Raw genomic sequence first — 9283 nt, 5'->3', positions numbered from 1 at the left:
TATTAATCCTTAGTGTTTGAAGAGGCCTGCTTCAGCAGTTAAGTTATTCTTCACTTAGACGCCAATGCTAGTATAGCCTACTTACTATACTGTATGGCTTAGCAAGCTCAAATCAAATCAAATCAAAGTAAATGCAGGTGCAGGGAAATGCTTATGTTACTAGCTCCTGGACAATGCAGTAACATTTTCAAACAGATACACAAATAATACATTTACAAAGCAAAAAACAGAAAATACATTTATCATTCATTTTCCTTGCCAGTTTTGGTGGGGTTTTGGCAGTTGTTGTTGTTAGTAAGTAAATGCCTCTCTCTACACAGGTCGACCACAGATGCAGAACCCCGGGAGCCCCTGAGGGAGAAGGGGGGCCCCCGGCCCAGCCCCCACCTCACCAGTAACCGACGACTACAGCAGACGCAGGCACAGGTGGACGAGGTAAGACTCAGAGAATTGAACACTTATGGAAGATTCTGGAGCAGCATCTGAGACAGTGTTTTCCATCAACAAAACACCAAATGATGAATTTATCTTGGAAAAATGGTGTCGCATCCCTCCAATAGAGTTCCAGACACTTGTAGAATCTATGCCAAGGTGTACTGAATCTGTTCTGGCTCGTGGTGGCCCAACGCCCTATTAAGACATTTTATGTTGGTGTTTCCAGTATGAAAATGTATGCACTCACTAACTGTAAGTCGCTCTGGATAAGAGCGTCTGCTAAATGACTAAAATGTTAAATGTTTCCTTTATTTTGGCAGTTACCTGTAGGTTTCTTCATGAACAAGAATACAATGCTGACTGTCCTCTCCATTCCACTCCTGTCCCCTACAGGTAGTAGACATCATGCGTGTGAACGTGGACAAGGTGTTGGAGAGGGATCAGAGACTGTCGGAGCTGGACGACAGGGCTGACGCTCTGCAGGCTGGGGCCTCACAGTTTGAGAGCAGCGCTGCCAAGCTGAAGAACAAATACTGGTGGAAAAACCTCAAGGTTTGTGTGTGTGTGTGTGTGTGCTTGCGCATGTGTATGTGACCGACTGGGTTCAAACCCAGTTCTCCTACATGCCACAGGTCTGTGTTAGCCCTCTGAGTAAAAGCCTAGGCATTAGCTCAGGGGGCTAACGCAAGTCTTCAGTTCTCAGGCAACTCTTCACACAAGCAGGAGTCATTTGAAAAACAACCTTCACATAGGTCACTCTTTAATTATAAACTTAGTTTGCTGTTTTAGGCTTCCATAGTGCAGGCTACCATCCCATGGCAGTCACACACTAGCTGTATATCATGACAAGGTGTTGGGGTATTTCCACAGTGCTCAGACATTTTATACAAATGATGTCCCTGTACAGAGAGGAAGAACTCTCTCCAACATATCAGACCTGGGTTCATATAGTATTTGAAATCCTTCACTTTAGCTGTGCTTGATTGAGTTTACCTGGAACCAACACAACATTCCCAAAAGTGCAAATCCTGCCAGTCTGTGACTCTTCGTACTTCCACCTACCATCTTAGCCCTTTGTTTGCTCCGTTCTCCTGTGACCTCACTTAGGGCTCTATTCAATCTGGATCGCTGAAGTGTTACAGATTGCGCAATAGAAATGTAAAGGTAATTTCCGATTGAGCCGACATATGCAACGTTTTTTATTGTGAATGCAGCCACTAACACAGGAACATCGCCTTTACACTTCAATCACGCTGTAACACTGAACTTCCGCGATATGGATTGAATAGAACCCTTGTAAAACATTTCGATCCTTCTATCCTTCAATCCAGTTCTCACAGCATGAATTTATAAACCCTCAACCAACCCCCTCCCCCTCTCCCTTCTCTGCTTTTGAGCACAGATGGCTGTCCCGTTGCCTGTCCAATCATGTGTGTCTGTTGAGAAGGGGGAGGGGTTATAAATCCCAATCTGGATTACTGTGTGATGCAGGATTAAAAACCCAGCTGTGGCTCGACTCCTGATGTAACTCCTACAGATCATCCCTCTCTCCCTCTCACTCTAATGCTTCCTCTATTCCTCTCTTCCTGTCATGCACTCTCTCTCCCTCTTAACCCTCCCTTCCTCACTCTCTCTCTCTCTCCTTGTTTCTCTCCTAATCTCAGTCATCCAGCCCCCATAGTTGATTTGTTACAGAGCCGGCTCTAATATTATATTCATCACGGCTAACCTCTCTCTCTGAAATGGAATAATTATTTGCCATACAGGCAAAACCACATCACACAGGTGTGCCTGGTTAGGTCATTGGCTTGTAGTAGTATCATAGTCATGTTTACGCACTCTTGGCGCATAATCCACGTGACGTACCGCAGAAATATCACATTAGTGCTATTTGTTTATACTATGGCCGGGATTCAATCCAAAGGGCGTTATAGATCAGACTTTTGAAGGTAATTTACGCTTGAAACGACATATTGGGGAAATTGCCTTTAAAAAAGGTGCATTGTCGGCTTTCCAGTGCGCTGCTGTATAACACGCACACCTTGGATTGAATCCTGGCCTATGTGACGCACAACAGTTTGATCTGTTTATGATCGGTTTCTGATCTACTGTACATTGTTAATAACGATGGGAGAGAGAGAGAAGCAACAGCAAGCAATATACACTGAACAGAAATATAAACGAACATGCAACAATTTCAAAGATTTTACTGAGTTACAGTTCATATAAGGAAATCAGTCAATTGAAATAATCTAATCTATGGTTTCACATGACTGGGAATACAGATATGCATCTGTTGGTCACAGATACCTTAAAAAAGGTAGGGGTGTAGATCAGAAAACCAGTCAGTCAGTATCTGGTGTGACCACCATTTGCCTCATGCAGCGTGACACATTTCCTTTGCATAGAGTTGATCAGGCTGTTGATTGTGGCCTGTGGAATGGCTGTGTAAAGTTGCTGGATATTGGCGGGAACTGGAACACGCTGTCGTACACGTCGATCCAGAGCATCCCAAACATGCTCAATGATGTCTGATGAGTATGCAGACCATGGAAGAACTGGGACATTTTCAGCTTCCAGGAACTGTGTGCAGATCCTTGCGACATGGGGCTGTGCATTATCATGCTGAAACATGAGTTGATGGCGGCGGATGAAAGGCACGGCAATGGGCCTCAGGATCTCGTCGATAAAATACAATTGTGTTCGTTGTCCGTAGCTTATTCCTGCCCATACCATAACCCCACTGCCACCATGGGGCACTCTGTTCACAGCGTTGACATCAGTAAACGGCTCGCCCACACAACTCCATACACGCTGCCATCGGTACAGTTGAAACTGGGATTCATCTGTGAAGAGCACACTTCTCCAGCGTGCCAGTGGCCATCGAAGGTGAGCATTTGCCCACTAAACTCGGTTACGACACCAAACTGCAGTCAGGTCAAGACCCTGGTGAGGACAATGAGTATGCAGATGAGCTTCTTTGAGATGGTTTCTGACAGTTTGTGCAGAAATTCTTTGGTTGTGCAAACCCACAGTTTCATCAGCTGTCCGGGTGGCTGGTCTCAGACGATCCCGCGGGTGAAGAAGCCGGATGTGGCGGTCCTTGGCTGGCGTGGTTACACATGATCTGCGGTTATAAGGCCGGTTGGACGTACTGCCAAATTCTATAAAACGACATTGGAGGCAGCTTATGGTAGAGAAATGAACATTAAATTCTCTGGCAACAGCTCTGGTGGACATTCCTGCAATCAGCTCCCTCAAAACTTGAGACATCTGTGACATTGTGTTGTGTGACAAAACTACACATTTTAGTGGCCTTTTATTGTCCCCAGCACAAGGTGCACCTGTGTAATGCTGATGCTGTTTAATCAGCTTCTTGATATGCCACACCTGTCAGTTGGATGGATGATCTTGGCAAAGGAGAAATGCTCACTAACAGGGTTTTTGTGCCTATGGAACATTTCTGGGATCTTTTATTTCAGCTCATTAAACATGGGGCCAACACTTCACGTTGCGTTTATATTTTTGTTCAGTATATATGTAAAGAGCAAGGTTACAGCTATCACGATGAGAGTAAAATTGAATGGATTTTAGATTCAGCTCTCTCCAGATTAAAAATAATAAACAATAATGTGCTATTAAATGTGTTTAATATTGAAAAGTGTTCGAGATAATATAGAAGTGGTTTTATATATTTGAAGGTTTTATATTGTCTTTTCAGATGATGATCATAATGGCTATCATAGGAGTCATATGTGTTGGCGTTGTCTTCTGTAAGTACCATATATATCGACATTTTCACTTAGAAAGTCCGCTTCACTCGATTCTCACACAAAACATGAAGAAAAAAAGAACGTTTTGTGAAACACATGCACATGTATTTTTGTATCGCTGTAGCCTGTAGTAGTCTGATGTCCAAAGTAGGAAACAACCGTTTACTCTGATACCTACTTGATCTTTCTCATCTTCTCCCTTGCAGTGTATTTCTATTACTGAGCTGGTCTCTTCTGGGACGGACAACAAGCGCAAGACCAGATACCAGAATGAAGCCAAATCCACGAGTGTGAATCCTGCCTTCCCTTTCCTCCTCCTCTCCTTCATCCCTCTCTTCTTACCGATGCCTTCCATCCATAACCACCATGCACGTGTAGACGTTGGCGCAGTGCCTCTCCCTCTTCTTTCCTCATGGTCGTTCTCTGCCGTTGTGTCCTTGAGCGAGGTACTTAACCCCTACAATTGCTCTGGCGGCGCTGCTTTGTGGCTGACGCTGTGCTGCTCCGGACATTGTGGGTGGGTGTAAGGTTTGGTATTGTGACAGCAAATTGATCGACTTCTGTTGTAAAATGGACAATAAAGTATCTATTCTATTGTTGGCGCTCTCTCCAACTCTCTTTTTTGCCTCTATGCACCCCCCATTTGTAAGTGTATTCAGACCCCTTGACGTTTTCCACATTTTGTTACGTTACAGCCTTATTCTAAAATTGATTAAATTGTTTTTTCCCCCCTCATCAATCTACACAATACCCCATAATGAAAAAACAAAAACAGGTTTTTATAATTTTTTGCTGAAATATCACATTTACTCAGTACTTTGTTGAAGCACCTTTGGCAGCGATTACAGCCTCGAGTCTTCTTGGGTATGACGCTACAAGCTTGGCACACCTGTATTTGTGGGGTTTCTCCCATTCTTCTCTGCAGATCCTCTCAAGCTCTGTCAGGTTGGATGGGGAGCGTTGCTGCACAGCTATTTTCATGTCTCTCCAGAGATATTCGATCGGGTTCAAGTCCTGGCTCTGTCTGGGCCACTCAAGGACATTCAGAGACTTGTCCCGATGCCACTCCTGCGTTGTCTTGGCTGTGTGCTTAGGGTCGTTGTCCTGTTGGAAGGTGAACCCTCGCCCCAGTCTGAGGTCCTGAACGCTCTGGAGCAGGTTTTCATCAAGGATCTCTCTGTACTTTGCTCCGTTCATCTTTGCCTCTCCTGACTAGTCTCCCAGTCCTTGCCGCTGAAAAACATCCCCACAGCATGATGCTGCCACCACCATGCTTCACTGTAGGGATGGTGCCAGGTTTCCTCCAGACGTGACGCTTGGCATTCAGGCCAAAGAGTTCAATCTTGGTTTCATCAGACCAGAGAATCTTGTTTCATGTTCTGAGAGTCTTTAGGGGGCTGTCATGTGCCTTTTACTGAGGAGTGGCTCTACCATCTGTTCACTCTACCATAAAGGTAGAGTTTGGTATTATAGTTGTATTTTTCTCTCCATTAAGACCTGTATACCTCCCCCCAATCTAATCTCACTGTAAAAAGGAAATGAGAAATGATTGAGTTCCACTTTTTGACTACACTGTACTTAATGCAAAGCGAAAACTAAACACTCCCACATGTAGGTAAATGTAAAACAGAGGGAAATAATATAGTTCACCCAGTTTACTTTAGTGGACTTTATGCATGGCCGAACAAAGTGTGCCTCTAGATTCACACTTTGTGGCACCATTTTAGTTTCGTAATGGGCAGTAGGCTACACACGAAAACAAATGCACAACAGGATTTTTTATTTGATTTGATTTAAATAACACTTTAAATAGACCTTGTGGGCACCCTTGTCTTACTGCAGTAAGGAAAATACATTTAAACAGATACATAATAGACACACAAACAAACTGATTGCCATATATCAAATAAAATATTTGTTGCTAATATTTTAATGAGTAGCCCGGTAATTGACATAAATAGTAGGGTTATTGTGTCTATCTTGATGGAATATTTTTAGTAATAGCTGCTAAATTGTGTGATTAAATTATACAAAATAATGTTTATTTGCTTACCATATGCTTTTGCTTATTCTAATAAAGACAATATGTATTTATTTTTTCAAGATGTGTTTATTCTTCTAGAAGAACCTGGTGACCGGTTGGGTCTATTATGGAGAGCAAAGGCACAACTCCAGAGAGAAATAGGTGGCGCAGCAGTGTCAAATTTGGTAGCCTGCCTAAATCAATTGCAAAGCTTTTTATCGCCTAGCCAACTTTGCCTCATAGGCATTCACCATTATGCCACTAGGTGGCACCAAAGGATCTCTCCCAGGACTGATCTATCTGAATGGCGGGCGAAGGCCCCTCCCTGGGAGAACACTACACCATGCCCATGCATCATGCTTACAGTTTGGGAAAGGGCTTTTTGTGTCTAGACAATCGTCTTCACGTTCGGAATCGGACGAAAAAGGTTACAGAATCATAAACTGACTATATTCTACCAGTAGGTAGTGTAGCCACGCTGTAATCGTTTGCAACATTGTTTCTGCTAGCAAGCCAGGCGTCACTTACTTTAGATGTTTTATACAGGGTTCTAGCATGATGCGCCCACAAGATTGTACCGCCACTACATCGACTAGTCGATACTTGTAAAAAAAAAAAGTCAATTATTTCATGCATACCACGTACCAATGTTTGTCCTGTGTAACTGCAAGCTTTTTTGTGTGTGGTGAAATCCGTCGTTTTTGATAAAAACTTCAACGGCATCATTAACTTCAACCAATAACAGGTAATTTTACCCCTAAACCTGGTTGCCTCTTCTAGGAGGCTGAAACTTGGCAACAAGTGGTTCTTCCAGCAAGACAAGCAAGAGTAACCCCAAGCACACATCAAAATCCACAAATAAGCAGATCATCTTTAATATTGCAGATAGATTGTGGATTCTATCCATAGAGATCATATTATATTGCTAGAGGAGCTGTCATAATCCCTCAAAGTTCCATAATGGGGCCAAAATGGAAGTCATCTTGGTCAGGGAGAAATCCAAACCAGTCTAACTGGAATTAACGGCAGTAGAGGCATAGGTGATGCATTTCCTGCTTTTACTTATGCAGGAAAATAAAAGTAAGGCATGTGATGTATCAGAAATTGTGTAATGGAATTATAGTCAACCTAAAATATCATAATTATAAATACAGTTTATACAGGTTTTATACACTTTCTGTATAAATAGCCTCTAAAATATATGAAAACAGACCATAAATGTCTGATTTTGTTTTCTTGGAAAGCTGAGAGTGCTTGTATATGATACAATATCATCAACTGATTTGAGCCAGTGTATGGCTGTGGATTGACTGAATAGTTTGAATGGAATGTTGGCATATTGGCAGTTAAATAAATTAATGGAATCATCCCTCTAAAACTGGCTGGCTAACAGTGCAGATAAATTCTTCACATTCATTGTTTTACACAATATATTATCATAGCACAGGCAAACCATGGTTGACCAACTCCCTGACCAACATGGCTGACCTTTGGACCATCATAAAATTCATGCCCATTCTAGTATTCTAATTCCATCAATTTAATTGTTTGCATAATTTCTAATCCCCCTTATTCCAAAACCAACATAAAATAAACTGTGATGCCAGTCACACATTTTGTATTTTATTTGTACAATATACCTACGATTTTTCATAGCATTATATTATTCTTTGATGGTATGTACATCTTACAGAGGGTGGCTTAAAGGTGCAGGCCCAGTTCTGTCCCAGTCAGGAAACCCTTTCAACACCTGGCACAGTGACTTCTCATGGAATAATAATAATAATACCTTAAAGACATTAATGCTATAAAAACATCAAGCTAATGCTCATCAAGGCCGGTGTTGGGGGTAATGCGTTACAGTAATATATTACTTTTATGAGTAACAGAGTAAAGTAACGAGTTAGTCTTCAAAAATTGTAATATTAGTTACTTTTTCAAGTAACGAGTCCGTTACTTTCATAATCTCTCAGCGTGTTATATACAGAGTGTACAAAACATTAAGAACACCTGCTCTTTCCATGAAATAGTCTGACCAGGTGAACACTATGATCCCATTATTGATGTCACTTGATAAATCCACTTCAATCAGCGTAGATGAAGGGGAGGAGACAGGTTAAAGAAGGATTTTTAAGCCGGGAGACAATTGAGACATGGATTGTGTATCTGTGCCATTCAGAGGGTGATTGGGCAAGACAAAATATTTAAGTGCCTTTGAACGGGGTATGATAGTAGGTGCCAGGTGCACCGGTTTGTGTCAAGAACTGCAACGCTGCTGGGTTTTTCACCCTCAACAGTTTCCCGTGTGCATTCACCACCCAAAGGACATCCAGCCAACTAGACACAACTGTGATAAATATTGGAGTCAACATGGGCCAGCACACCTGTGCAATGCTTTCGACATCTTGTAGTCCATGCCCCAATGAATTAAAGTTCTGAGGGTAAAAGGGGGGGTGCAACTCAATATTAGGAAGGTGTTCCTAATGTTTGGTATTCTCTGTGTATATACACTACCCCCTCACAGGCAGCTTCATGAAATAGTACCCACAAAACATCAGTCTCAACGTCAACAGTGAAGAAGTGACTCCAGGATGCTGACCTTCTAGGCAGAGTTGCGAAGAAAAAGCAATTTCTCAGTCTGGCCAATAAAAAGAAAAGATTGAGATGGGCAGTCTGAGATATGGCTTTTTCATTGCAACTCTGCTAGAAGGTCAGCATCCCGGAGTTGCCTCTTCACTGTTGACGTTGAGACTGGTGTTTTGCGGGTACTATTTAATGAAGCTGCCAGTTGAGGACCTGTGAGGCGCCTGTTTCTCAAACTAGACACTCTAATGTATTTGTCCTCTTGCTCAGTTGTGCACCGGGGCCTCCAACTCCTCTTTCTATTCTGGTTAGAGCCAGTTTGCGCTGTTCTGTGAAGGGAGTAGTACACAGCGTTGTACGAGATCTTCAGTTTCTTGGCAATTTCTCACATGGAATAGCCTTCATTTCTCAGAACAAGAATAGACTGACGAGTTTCAGAAGTAAGTTCTTTGTTTCTTGCCATTTTGAG

The 9283-nt window shown here is 42.5% G+C and overlaps 1 pseudogene across 1 annotated transcript; it reads left to right on the top strand.

Moving 5' to 3' along the window:
* The first annotated feature begins 173 nt into the window (after window positions 1-173).
* Window positions 174-4431, top strand: LOC311132485 (vesicle-associated membrane protein 2-like; annotated as a pseudogene). The gene is made up of 5 exons: window positions 174-178; window positions 321-435; window positions 829-987; window positions 4157-4208; window positions 4415-4431. The product of its transcript is annotated as a vesicle-associated membrane protein 2-like (transcript).
* Window positions 4432-9283: the final 4852 nt, after the last annotated feature.

This window comes from Coregonus lavaretus (genome assembly GCF_964263955.1).
Source record: "Coregonus lavaretus genome assembly, chromosome: 7".
Taxonomy (NCBI): Eukaryota; Metazoa; Chordata; class Actinopteri; order Salmoniformes; family Salmonidae; genus Coregonus; species Coregonus lavaretus.
Note: the sequence above shows the minus strand (reverse complement) of the source record. Positions and strands in the feature narration are given on the sequence as shown.